We start from the raw sequence: 14,289 nt of genomic DNA on the forward strand, positions 1-14,289 counted from the left end.
AGGAAGTTAAACACTGAAATTGTTTCATATTGGAAGAGCTGTACTTGTGTGTGCACTAAATGTCAAGATATATGAACACACACACACACACACAGAGAGAGAGAGAGAGAGAGAGAGAGAGAGAGAGAGAGAGAGAGAGAGAGAGAATTTTTACTGCAATCAGTAGACACTGGCATACAGATTAGTTGCCACTGCAGACAAGTACAACTAGAAATTTAACTTGCATATACTAGTGGTCCGGCAGGCATCGTCTACCCTGTTAAGTTTGAAACAATTTGCAAAATTTAGAGTAGAATGGGGGTCACAGGTCTGTAGTCTGCCTAAAAGTTTGAGGGAGGTCACCAAAAAAGTAGAGGGGTGGTTTATTTAGTTTGTGGGCCTTCCAGAGACAAAATTGTAAACTATGGTAATAGTTTGTTTAAAAAATTGTGGGGAGGAGACGCAGAGGAAACCACTCCTAGCTATATGCCTAGGGTTGTCTATTCTAAATCATAGTGGAAATAGTGCTTCATTGGAAGCAGGAATCTTGATCCACTGGATCAGGGTTGAGGGCTGAAGTATACTTCATATAAACTATGCACTTTGGTGCTTGTGTTTTGAAGTTTAAGTAGCAACTGTAGGGGTGCAGGTGGGAATTGGTTTATGAACTGCAGTACACAGGAAGCGGAACTAGGGTGGACACTTACAAATCACCATAAAGAGGAAATGGACCACTAAAAGTGAGGATGAAAGAGGGCAGTGATTTGCATGAAGTATGCACGTGCTGATTTGTGTGTGTAAGTGCAGATTTAGAAGTAATTACTATACTTTCAATGAAAATTCAGTACATCTAGCAGAGTGCTGAAGACTGTCACCCAGGTGTGCGGTAGCCGTGCCTATTCAGTCTTCTTCAGGTGCTAACCGTTGATGGGCACCAAGATAAAACAGTTCTTGGGTTTTATCTTTAAACCAAACTTGGAGAAGACAGTCTTTCAAATTAAGACTGTTCTCTGTAAAGGAAACTGATGTATAAATAAGTGGGTATAACTTTCGTAGGTAAAATCATGCAAACATTTACACATAGCTGGGCCAAAGAAAAACCTTCTTTTCTGGAAATCAGCCTGTGTGCATCCTTGAAATGTAGCTGACACTGACCAGGCACCATTCCAGAGAAAACTAGTTGGCACTGGACAGATAAGAGCAGTTCAAAGGGCAGTTTACACCAGTCCCTCCTCTGGCATCCCAGATGGGACTTCAACCCATAGTCCCTGGCTTAGGAGGGCAATGCCTTATGCCTTATCCATTAAAGGTAAAGGCAAAGGTTTCCGCATGACATTAAAGTCCAGTCATGTCTGACTCTAAGGGGTGGTACTCATCTCCGTTTCCTAGCTGAGGGAGCCAGCGTTTGTCCGCGGACAGTCTTTATGGTCATGTGGCCAGAATGACTAAACACCGGAGTACACAGAACGCGGTTACCTTCCCACCAAAGTGGTACCTTTTTATTTACTTGCATTTGTATGGTTCATATGAACAATAATAAACATTTATTCTTGGGTGGTCTACCTAAGCAGGACTGACCCTTTGCCCCTGTGTTGCAGCTCTTAATAACCCCCTACCCGCCCTGCCCCCCCAAAGCTGATATTTGGCATGAGAAGAAAGCAACCTCCTCTGCAATAGGTGAGGAAAAGTGATTCTGTACATGTGCAGAATGCATACCCATATAGCTCTTCCCAAATAGGAATTCTGCTTCTAAGGATTTATTTATTTATTTATTTATTTTATTAAAACATTTCTATGCCGCCCCTTGCCGAAGCCTCGGGGCAACTCACAGCACAAAATAAAATACAATAAAATACAAAAATAACAATATAAAATTAACAATATAAAAGAAGTCACCCTGGCCAGATAAATAAGCAAATATTGTTAACAATTAAAATGACGTTTAAATAAAAAGGTCTTCGCCTGGCGCCGAAAAACAAATAACGACGACAAATTTATAGGAAATGTTGGTTAGAAATGTCCGTTGTGGGAGATGGGCAGAGAGAGGCCCCTCATCTGTGAACTGGGGTTAGGACAGAACTCTGCTGAAATAAGGAAATTTCAAAATAACATGGTCCCTTTTCCCACTCCCTTGCTTGTCAGAGTACTGTGATTTCTTTCTCATTTCTCTCTCCCTCTTGCTTCCCCTTCCTGACCTATGCACTGTTTTAACCTCCATAGCAGAACCATTGCAATGTAGATGTAAATATCTAAAATATTGACATAGGGAAATAATGACAGAGACTTGATAGAGATTTATAAAATTATGAAAGGGAGAGAGTATCTCCCTTTATCTCCAAGTCTAGATCTGTGGAGAGTGAAGGGGGCAGTTGTCCCACAGCAGATAATTTCCTTTTTTCTTTTAGAAGCCATTCTGCATGTAAATTGCCTGCTGGGTGAGGCAAGGACCCCTCTTGGCCCCTGGCCCCCAGATCCAGGCATCTCACCCTGTGTGTCACTCATTCTGCATCCTAAAAGCTGAGATGCTTCCCAACTTTATCATACCATCACACTGCCTTATTCACAAAATATTGTGTATGTGGGAGTATGTCAAAAATGTCCCCTTCCCAGTGCATCCTCCCCATGCTTTCTCAACATTTCTCCAATCTTTTTTTCTTAATATAAAACAGTGTTAAGATCCAGTGTTGGATCAGGTTTTTGCAGGCCCTGCCACCCTCATTTACCTTCTCCTGACCACTGGTGCAGGTACTCTTGTTTCACTTCGTCTTTCTCATCATCTGGTGGCTTGATGAGCAGAGACCCAGGAAGCAATTTGATGGTGGCATCTCCTCCTCCTCCTCCTCCCCACCACACTTGTCAAGATGAGTGCAAAAGGCAGGGGAACAAGCAGGTTGGCATGGTGAAGAAAAGAAGCAATCCCAGGAAACATGGTTCAGTGTGCCTCTGCTGAGGTGTGCCCCCAGCCAGCAGCTGTGTGCCCTTGACACCAGTTCTGGGCAAGACCTTCCCCAAAACAGCCCAAAGAGGACTTCTTTCACTAGCCATGGTATGTCGGCAGCCAGCTGGAGAAACGTCTTGTTTTCTAAGGTCTTTTGCCTAAAGACCTCACTTTTGTTGTGAACTTACATATAAGGTTCTTAATATGATGATTATTTGGTTTCATGCTTCAACTGTCTTCTCAAGCTATTTGCCATGGTTTCTCTTTCATAATTATTCAAGACTTAGGTCCTTTTAGGCAAGTGAAGACTTAATCTATTCTCTCACATCACCCTGCTCTAATTAGCTTCAAATATTGTAGTACTATTTTAATTTCCCAGTGTTTTCCCTCACATATACCACCGGAACTGCGTAGGAAGTTAGTTTACATGGTCATGAAACAGTTTACTGTGGGGAATTCTTGCAGTGGGGGTCACTGGAGCATCCTTTGCATTGGCGGGTTGTCGCTGAAATTGGTGCATTATAGGCGTTCCCTCGCGTCTATAAGGAAGTGTGATTAATGCACAAAGGAATACTGCATGGATGCTATCCAGCAAGAGACTAGAGCAGTGGTGGCGAAGCTTTGGCACGCGTGCTGCAGCGGGCACACACAGCCCTCTCTGTCGGCACGCGAGCTGCAGCGGGCACACAGAGCCCTCTCTGTCGGCACGTGAGCCAAGTCGCCCTAGCATCGCCCCAGCAGCCGAGCATCGGATAACAGCGCACATCGGGGCCATGCGCATGCACAGAAAGGAGTAGTCGCGCCAGGTGATGATGTCACAAGCCGCGACTAATTAGCCATAACTCGTCTGAGCTTTCTCATGGCCGGTCAGTGCGCTGCCAAGGATATATACAGTATATCACAGAAGTGAGTACACCCCTCACATTTTGTAAATATTTTATTATATCTTTTCATGTGACAACACTGAAGAAATGACACTTTGCTACAATGTAAAGTAGTGAGTATACAGCTTGTATAACAGTGTAAATTTGCTGTCCCCTCAAAATAACTCAACACACAGCCATTAATGTCTAAACCGCTGGCAACAAAAGTGAGTACACCCCCTAAGTGAAACTGTCCAAATTGGGCATTATTAGCCATTTTTCCTCCCCCGTGTCATGTGACTCGTTAGTGTTGCAAGGTCTCAGGTGTGAATGGGCAGTAGGTGTGTTAAATTTGGTGTTATTGCTCTCACTCTCTCATACTGGTCACTGGAAGTTCAACATGGCACCTCATGGCAAAGAACTCTCTGAGGATCTGAAAAAAAGAATTGTTGCTCTACATAAAGATGGCCTTGGCTACAAGAAGATTGCCAAGACCCTGAAACTGAGCTGCAGCACGGTGGCCAAGACCATACAGCGGTTTAACAGGACAGGTCCACTCAGAACAGTCCTTGCCATGGTCGACCAAAGAAGTTGAGTGCACGTGCTCAGCGTCATATCCAGAGGTTGGCTTTGGGAAATAGACGTATGAGTGCTGCCAGCATTGCTGCAGAGGTTTGAAGGGGTGGTGGGTCAGCCTGTCAGTGCTCAAACCATACACCGCACACTGCATCAAATTGGTCTGCAGGGCTGTTGTCCCAAAAGGAAGCCTCTTCTAAAGATGATGCACAAGAAAGTCCACAAACAGTTTGCTGAAGACAAGCAGACTAAGGTCATGGATTACTGGAACCATGTCCTGTGGTCTGATGAGACCAAGATAAACTTATTTGGTTCAGATGGTGTCAAGCGTGTGTGGTGACAATCAGGTGAGGAATGCAAAGACAAGTGTGTCTTGCCTACAGTCAAGCATGGTGGTGGGAGTGTCATGGTCTGGGGCTGCATGAGTGCTGCCGGCACTGGGGAGCTACAGTTCATTGAGGGAACCTTGAATGCCAACATGTACTGTGACATACTGAAGCAGAGCATGATCCCCTCACTTTGGAGCCTGGGCCGCAGGGCAGTATTCCAACATGATAACGACCCCAAACACACCTCCAAGACGGCTACTGCCTTGCTAAAGGAGCTGAGGGTAAAGGTGATGGACTGGCCAAGCATGTCTCCAGACCTAAACCCTATCGAGCATCTGTGGGGCATCCTGAAACGGAAGGTGGAGGAGCACAAGGTCTCTAACATCCACCAGCTCCGTGATGTCGTCATGGAGGAGTGGAAGGGGACTCCAGTGGCAACCTGTGAAGCTCTGGTGAACTCCATGCCCAAGAGGGTTAAGGCAGTGCTGGAAAATAATGGTGGCCGCACAAAATATTGACACTTTGGGCCCAATTTGGACAGTTTCACTTAGGGGTTTATTCACTTCTGTTGCCAGCGATTTAGACATTAATGGCTGTGTGTTGAGTTATTTTGAGGGGACAGCAAATTTACACTGTTATACAAGCTGTATACTCACTACTTTATATTGTAGCAAAGTGTCATTTCTTCAGTGTTGTCACATGAAAAGATATAATAAAATATTTACAAAATGTGAGGGGTGTACTCACTTCTGTGATATACTGTATACATTTGCTTGGACTGGCTGTGCGTTTTAATACATTCATTTTTATTAACACAAGATTTTAGCTTTGAGTTTTCTTATGAAAAATTGAAATTTAATATCTAAAATTTAGCAAAGAGATGTTCTAATTAAGAGACTGAGATTCTTTTAATGTTGTGCTGTCCCCCTGGCATATTGGAATCTGCAGTGTTGGCACTTCACGATAAATAAGTGGGTTTTGGGTTGCAGTTTGGGCACTTGGTCTTTAAAAGGTTCACCATCACTGGTCTAGAGTAAATATATATAGCTTGCTCCATCTAGTGGTAGTTTATTGAATAAGGAAGAAAATAAAATGAACAAAATATTATCTACATTACAGAATTGCCATTGTAAAATAAAGGAAAAAAGTATTGTCACATTTGGGAAATTTCAATTATAATGTCTGGGGGAGAAGATGACCTATCCCTATGCTTTAATTATGTTTAATCTGCATTTATATCTATATGTATATCCTGCCTCTTTACATCTTGCACAGAAATCAAGGCAGCTCACACAGTCTCTTCAGTTTATCCAGCTTTTGGGGATCCCACTGCCTGTTGCTGAAAGAGCTTTGCCAGCTCTGAGGTTTTTTCACACGGTAGGTACTGGCAAATCCAGGAAACATTAACTTAACAGGGAGCTGGCTACCTGAATATTCCTACCAACTGTATGTGGGAACAGAAACTGACCCCTTCTCTTTCCATCTTCAGTTGTACATTTAAAACAACTTAGACATGCATTGAATAATATAGTGTGAATTTGCTCAGATTTTACGAGCATATCCACAGACTCAGAGTTAGGAGGGATCTTGGAGGTCTTCTAGTCCAACCCACTGTTCAATTCAGGAGATGAAATGCAGGATGCAATTAAGCATCAGTAAAAACTGTTTACCCTTTTGCTAAAATACCACCAGCAAAGGAGAACCTACTACTTCCTGGAGCAATTTACTTTACCATGTGATAGCTCTGTTGAGAAGTCACTGTTAGTTTGAGCTGAAATCTGCATCCCTGCAGTTTTCATCCATCTGTTCCAATGCTGTCTTGTGCAATAAAAAGAGCCAGCCTAATTACTCTTCTTCCTGACAATCCTTCCAGTATTTAACGACCACCAGCATGTCTATCATCATCTTCTTTTCTTCAAGCTAAACATACCCAACACTTTCAGCCGTTCCTAATAGGACTAAGTTTCCAGACCCTTCATCATCTGGCCCCGAATATGCTCCAGCCTGTCAATGTCCATCTTAAAATGTACTCCAGAGGTGATTGAATCAGCACAGCACAGAACAATCATTTCACATGACCTGGGTACTATGCTTCTTTTAATGACCCTAACACTGAATCAGACACATTGTACTTCTGATATAAATTAAAAGTGAGGTCACAGGTTCCTAAACTGTAGTTCCCTTTCTCCGAAACAAGTGGGGATCATGCCCTGAGCATGAGAATGATGTCGTGTAAACAGATTAGCCTACATAATGAGACCACTGTGGAAAAACAAAGCCAATTCAATGCCTTTCCTACATTACTCTGTCATTCTGAATGTGTAGATTCCTTTTTCACTTTGTTGAGTAATACCCATGGAAAATTGCCACTATACGGGTAATATCCCAGATCTCTTATTTGGAGCTTGCTGAAAGCATAGGCATATGTAAATAATTTATATTTAACATTTAAAATATTGCATTACAAAACTCAGTAATATTTCAATGTTTCCAGAAAGAGAGAGAGAGAGAGAGAGAGAGAGAGAGAGAGAGAGAGAGAGAGAAGGACGGATGGACGGGAAGGGAAGGGAAGGGAAGGGAAGGGAAGTCCAAGCTAAAATTTCATACTGTTCATGTCTGTGGACAGTCATTTATATTCTTTATAACATAATGCATTGTGCACAAGGGCCAGCGTGTTTTGGCTGCCTTTGCTGGCCAATGAAAAACATGTTGCTGTCAGCACATTTTCATAATCAGCACATTTTCATATAGGCTGGGAGAGAAGGCAGGGATTGAGAGAAGTACTGGTGGGCCAGATAGAGAACTCCTCTGGATCAGAATTTAACTATCCCTAGCTTAGGGGAATTCCTCATGATAGTTTGCTAGCACTTTACATGTTGTTGTCATCTTTTTTTAGATCGGAGAAAGTATGGCATTATCTGAATATTTTGCTAAAACAGCTTTGTGTATTTTTACAATTCTGTAATACCACAGTGCTGCATTACGGTGATATAACGGAATATATAGGAAAGCAGGAAAAGAAAAATACCAGGGCAGGGGGGAACATCATAACACATGTGAAGGAGCCAATCGAAATCCTGCAAAGACTCCAGAACCAGAAGCCTCAGTAAAGTGCAAATTAAAAGCTTCATGCAGAGAAGTCCAAGATTAGAAAAGCTGCAGCCCAGTCAGCATCTTGTAGTTGGAATAGGAGGAGGATGCCATCTTGTTCTTTGCCTCAGGCGACAGGAGATCTTTGGCTATCCCCAGTGGTGTAAGGGAAAATTTGAAGCACAGGAGCAGAACATGACTGTCCCCATAAGAAGAGTCCACAGATTCAGGTGGGGTTGTTGATCCAGACCAACCATCCAGGAGCAGTCTTTTGTAGTGTTTGTGGGTCTTAATTTTCCATCAGAAGCAAGCCACCCCAAAATAGTTTTGCATTGCAACAGGGGCAAAGTCTTGTTGCTGAGAAAATTAATTCCTCCATGCCTGCAAGCTGCTCTGGGTATTGCAGATGAGGGGAGAGGGAACAGAAAAATCTAACAGGAAGACTGGGGTGAAAGTCCAGGCTTGTCTTGGCTCTGCTACACCACTGGCTGCCCTGTGTTCCTGGAACCATTGCCAGCACAGTTTTCCGGCTAATTATTAGAATGGCAAGAAGCAAGGAGTGGGATGGAGGGAATGGAAAATGTGTGTGTGTGGTGCACACATCAAGGGTAGACATGCTTAGGCTACTGCCAAACGAGAAGTAGCGATGTCACAGCCAATTTCTTTCCGGGTTTTCTGCCTGTCAAGCAAGCAAGTGGTAGCAGTGATGAGAAAAAGGATGAGGCACAGTGGCAGCTAGTGACCACGAAGCCGGTAAGGTTAACTCACTGAGGAAGAAGAGCCATGCTTAATAGTACTTGCATCATTTCACATTTTGTATAGCTATAGACTACCCAGTGCTGTTGTCCAGGGGACACTGGAGAATTATGGAGCCCGTAAGCAGAGCTTACGCTGGCACATTAGCTAATTTTTTACTTTGTGCATAACATTATTCCCTCAATGCAACTGCTGCAGCCCTCGAAGGCAGAGCACCATTTTTTAGCTTACTCCACTGTGCAGCTATCCCTGATTGCAGGTGCCAGGGCTGCAATCCTATGCATACTGAACTGGAAGCAATTCTCAATGAATTCATTAATACTTCTGAGAGGCCTTGCATAGGATTGTGCTATAAACTGAGTAACACAATGGTGATAAGCCCATCGAGAATAATCGAGATAGCCAAACCTGTAACATCATTAATGGTGACATATCTAGCAAATGTTGCATTTATCAGTGGCCATGGGACTCACCGTGGTTCTCACGAGATACATTATAGGAACTGAAAACCCTGACTTGCTGCTGACTCTGCTATATTCAGAAATATGGGAATCAGTTGGTCAACTGCTTTTTCTTTTTTAAACTGCTATACAAATTGGTATCACCACAGACGAAGGAAGTGAAAAGTGGTCGGAGGTCAAAGGCAGTCATATGTGATACTGGCCACATTACTCTTTTGTGGTGTTGTAGCACCAGGCTACACGAAATTAAATATTTCACTTGTGGTTTAAGTTTTCCTTCGGTGCATTTGGTTTCAGTTGCTACAGCTTAAAAACAGAAGCAATGGACAAAGTGGTACATGATTCCCATGTCAGATTCAAACCTCTACAAATAGAGTTTTGGCCTCAGAAATACACACATCCTATCATTTATATCTCAGCAAATGTATCAGCTAATGTTTGTAGTGTAGATACATTTCCAGAGAGATTTCCCCAGTTGTGTTTACTTCTGTTACAGCACTTCTGTGAATCACAGTAGCTTGTCAGAGCTCCTTCATCACATTAGATGGCCTTCTCTCAGCAATGGTTTAAAGCAGCATTCTCTAACCTGGCACCTTCCAGGTGTGCTGGACTATAACTCCCATCATCCCCAGCCAGCCATTCTGCCTGGGGTTGATGAGAGTCATAGTCTAGCACATCCACAGTGTACCAGATTGGTGAAGGCTAGCTTCTTTGAGTATACTCTTTTCGGCGCCAGGTCAAAACCTTTTTAGTTAATCATTTTAAAAATTAGTATTTTAATGTTTAACAGTTGCTTTTTATTTATGTTTATTGGTTATATGTTGTTATATTGTTATAGATTGTTTTACTGTATTTTGATTTTAATGATTGTAAGCCGTCCTGAGATGCTATGCATAAGGGACGGCATATAAAAGTTTTAAATAAAATAAAATAAAATAAAATAAATAAAGGCTGTCATCCAATCCAGGGAACAAACCGCAACAGAAAATTGTGAATCTGCTGCTGCAGCATCCCCAGTTGCAATAATGACAAAGGCTAAGGTCAGTGAACCAAGATGAAGAGAATAATGTGGCTGAATCATCACTGCAACAAGGGCTGCCTCAACAGGAAACCTCAGGAAGCCAGGCAGGAAGTGGGAGGATGCGGCACTTGACTGCAGGAATTCTGAAGCAAGCAGTCAAGATCTCGGGGAAGCCTCGCTGTGACTATTAGCAAAGTCAAATGGAGGGTGAAGTGTGAAGTAGTCCTTCCCCTCTCAGCTGAGGCACAAGAAGCAAGGGCAAGATTCTGGGCAGAGCAATTGGTGCTTTCCTAGCTGAAAGCTATGCTCATTATTAAACACTTTGCCAAGACAGCCAACCATTCTGCATGAGCTGAGACACCCAGTTAAGCACATGCAAATCTTGGCATGCTGTCATCAAGACAACCAAGAAAACCTGTGGTGGAAAACCATATCATTTGGTGAAATGGTCATCTCGCGTGGTCCAAATTGCATGCTGTATAGAAATACTTCCTTGTGCTCAGGAAAAACAACAGTGAATAAATACCATTACTTTGTGCTAGTTTTGAAATTCTGTTGGCAACTGTCTGTCTGATGTCAAATACTGATTGTACGGCTTATTAATCTGATCTGATATTCCCAGCTTCTATAGTCATATGCTAGGATCCCCTTCTGCTCTCTGATAATTATTTAATAAATTTATAGTGCAGTGACTACTGAGAAATAGGCTGCATTGGGTTCGGTGGACTTATTCTAGTTATAACTTCCACTTTAAACCCTACAAAAATATCCCCATGGAGGATCCCAAAAGAGTCTGTTTAAAAAGAATGAGAATACCAAGATAAACAACAAACAAATGGCAGAATAAAAAGTTTTTAAGATTAAAAATTAAAAACTTGAGAAAATATATCAGTCTTTGCCTGCTGCCAAAAGGACTTTAAAGTAGGTGTCAGCCGTTCCTCTCTGAAGAAAGAATTCCACAGGTGGGGTACCATAACTGTTGCCATCTGCCTCACCCGTGAATGAGGATGTATTTGGGAGAGAGCATTTGTAGATGATCTGTGTGCAAGCTCATACTGGAGCATGCAATTCTACAGGCACGCTGACCTCTTTTCCAATACTAGCTGCCTTCAAGTGAAGGATTGCCCTCCATAAATCAGGGCACATGACCACTGTAGGAAAATGGAAAACTTGTACGCATTGAGATCTAGTGAGCTGGGATTTTATCCTGTACAGAATTTCCTCCATGGGATAAAACTGGGTGCATCCCGTCCATTTTGTCACAAAGCGCAGAAAGTGTGAAGAACAACCCTAAACACAACTTGAACATTTTTGAGACACTCAGCAGGACAGTCTGATTAGCTGGAGATCCTCCAGCACTGAGCTCATTCCATTTTGATTCATGGCTTCCATTTTGTCTGCATGCATGATCTTTGCAATTCTAACATGCTTGTGACATCAGAATCGAATGACTCACCTGTTTGCACATTATGTCACTTAGGGACACACACAAGACCTTTCAGTATTGACTGTTGAGCTATATAGCATTGTAACACATCCTGCAGTGAATTCAGACCTAATGGTCTTGTATTATTTTACCTCAACTTTGTCATTGCATGCCACCTTCTTAGACACTACAGATTAAGTAAATTTAAAAACTACAGAAGATGCGTTGCTTTCTACTCTCCAACCCAGCCTCTGAATAATCCATTAAATTGCAGAGAGGCAGCTGTTTTTAACAAACTTGAAAATGAGATAGACAGATGCTATCCCTCACACTTTGTTCTGACTCAAGAGGAAATCTGTGCCTGTTGTATATCAGCATCAAAGCAAGGAGATAAATGTTTGTTAATTGGAGCATCCTTGATTATTACACTTACTGTAATAATTGGATAAGTTTCTCTCCATATAACCAAGGAATGCTATATAAACAAAGGTTTTCTTTTTGGGAAGAGACACTTGTTGCTTTCAGAAGACACTTGGACAGTTTCAGTTCTCTCTCCTGCAATTGTTGGTATGCATGCTACTTACTTAAACCTACTTCCTTGAATGCCTTTTCTCCCACACAAGTGTATTCTGCTGTATGCCTATGCTCTGAATCCAGCAAGGTACTTACTTTCCCTTGTACCTACCAATTCCTGTCTACAAACAGCAATCCTTACCGGCAGAACAAAGATTCCAGAGCCTCCAGGGCAACTGGAAATGAGTGAAAGTGCTCATTTCTGGAACAGAGCAGGTGCAATTTGCATAAGGAAGCTCAGTCAATGAGTCCCAGATAAAAAATCTGGGCTTCCACTTATTTCTGGGCTTCCTCTGGAAAGTGCTAAATCTCTGTTGCACCATTTGTACAGTGGAAGTGGCCGGACCCACTGCTTGTGCAAAAGAAACTGCAGTGCAAGAGAACCATCAAGGGTACAAAACACTGTTGGATTCAGCCATGCAGATTAGATTGGATTTAGGCATATTATAAGAGCTGTGGAACTGAACTCCATCTTCTGCCACATCTTATCCATGTTAGCAAATTCCAACACTTGAAAATAATGACAAATAATAATACTAATATCAATAATTCTTATTATTAGTTATTTGCCACCTAAAATATCTAAAAATACTGCCAAATGGTTTAGAAAATCAGAACCAGGATCAGCCTTCCATGAACAGTTGGTCTCTGCCAGATTTCTCCCTTTCCCACTCCTGCATCAACAGGATCCTCTCAGCATCTCTGTACTCTTTTCATTTATTATTATACATTTAAGGCACAGTATTATGCATGCTTAGATCGATAGAAAGAAGGCCTTCTCTCTGTACTTCCTAAAAAACCACGGAAGAGCAAATCTATGGTATATTTTGCCCAGACAGTGCAAATATTTTGGTATTTGCACTGTCACCCATATCTTCATTTGGAGCCATCATTCAGCACTCTTGGGCAGCCACCAGGGTCTAAATGCTTGACAGAGCCTACTGCCACAGCTGTCTGTTCCAGGCTACCTTTTTAATTGCCCTACAGCTAAACATTATTCCCAATTGTGAATATTAACACCTGCAGTATATCATTATTTTGTCCTTTGGAAAACTTTAGTCTTAAGAAGCATTTTCGAGTTGATATTGATTCAGGTTGAAATACTGGCAATGGGTTGGATCTGCATTTATACCACATCAGTTGACCTGGTGGAAGTGGACTTTCCCAGTCCTTCCTTCCCACAGCAGCTGATCTAGCCCCCTGAAAACACTACAGAGGAAGCCAGGACAGTCCGCTGAATAGGGTGTACGATGGTGTTTTGAAGGGGATCCCCTACAATTGGATGGAGGAACCTTAGCTGAGTGAAGAAGACAGCTCCTGAATGCAGCACAGTGTAATGGGATGTATTTTACTTATTGTACATTCCATTTCATTCCTGTTTGATTTAGAGTTAAGGAATGGTGCATTGCAGAACTTGGGTGTGATGCAGAAAGTACTTGGCTGAGTTGTCAGAGAAAAAGTATAATTCTTGGGTTTTTTGGATCACATTGGATTGTGCTGTTTCTCCAGATGGAAGAAATGGGGCACCTGAGGATTCTTCCATTCTTCTCCTCCTCACAATAACCATATGAGGTAGCTTAGTCTGAGAAACAGTGATCCAACACTAGCTAATGCAAAGGATGAGCTGGGAGGGCTCAGGGTTCCTTCTTCATCCCAACTCCAGCGATCCACTGCACACACACCGTCTCTTAGGTTGTTATGGCTGACTGGACATGGTTTGTTTTGTGAAGCATGCTTGAAATATAGATGGAGATCATTCTGTGTGCAAGAGGGCAGTAGGAGAAAAGGAAAGATTTCCCTGCTTTCTGCTACATTTAGCCTGCCTGTAGAATTGATGGGAAGAGAACTAGTCCCATTTCCAAATATCAAGTTCTCTCTGACCTACAAAAGCCACCCTGCTGCTATTCTTTCTCATTCCATCTGCCATATAATTGTGGTGGAGTTTGAAACATGTTTCAAAGATGTGGTATCTTAAAATCATGAAGGCATTTTCCCTGTGGACAGAATTGAAAGAATGGCTAGTAAGGTTTCTGTGCTCTTCGACATAACATCCTGACAGCTGGTTTTCGGTTGCAAAGAAAAAGGGTGCCAACAAAAATGAGGAAGCAAGTGGAAGGTCACACTTTGGTCACAATTCCCTGTCTCTGGTGAAGGATGCCAAAGGAATCAGCTTTTGGAGGTAAATGCAACACCTATACAACCCCCTCCAGAGTTTGATTGGCTTGGTATGTCTTCTGCTTTTACAAAATAAATGAACCTGGCCAGCTTGAGAGAGAA

Source organism: Varanus komodoensis, unplaced genomic scaffold (genome assembly GCF_004798865.1).
Source record: "Varanus komodoensis strain SLA01 unplaced genomic scaffold, ASM479886v1 scaffold10, whole genome shotgun sequence".
Taxonomy (NCBI): Eukaryota; Metazoa; Chordata; class Lepidosauria; order Squamata; family Varanidae; genus Varanus; species Varanus komodoensis.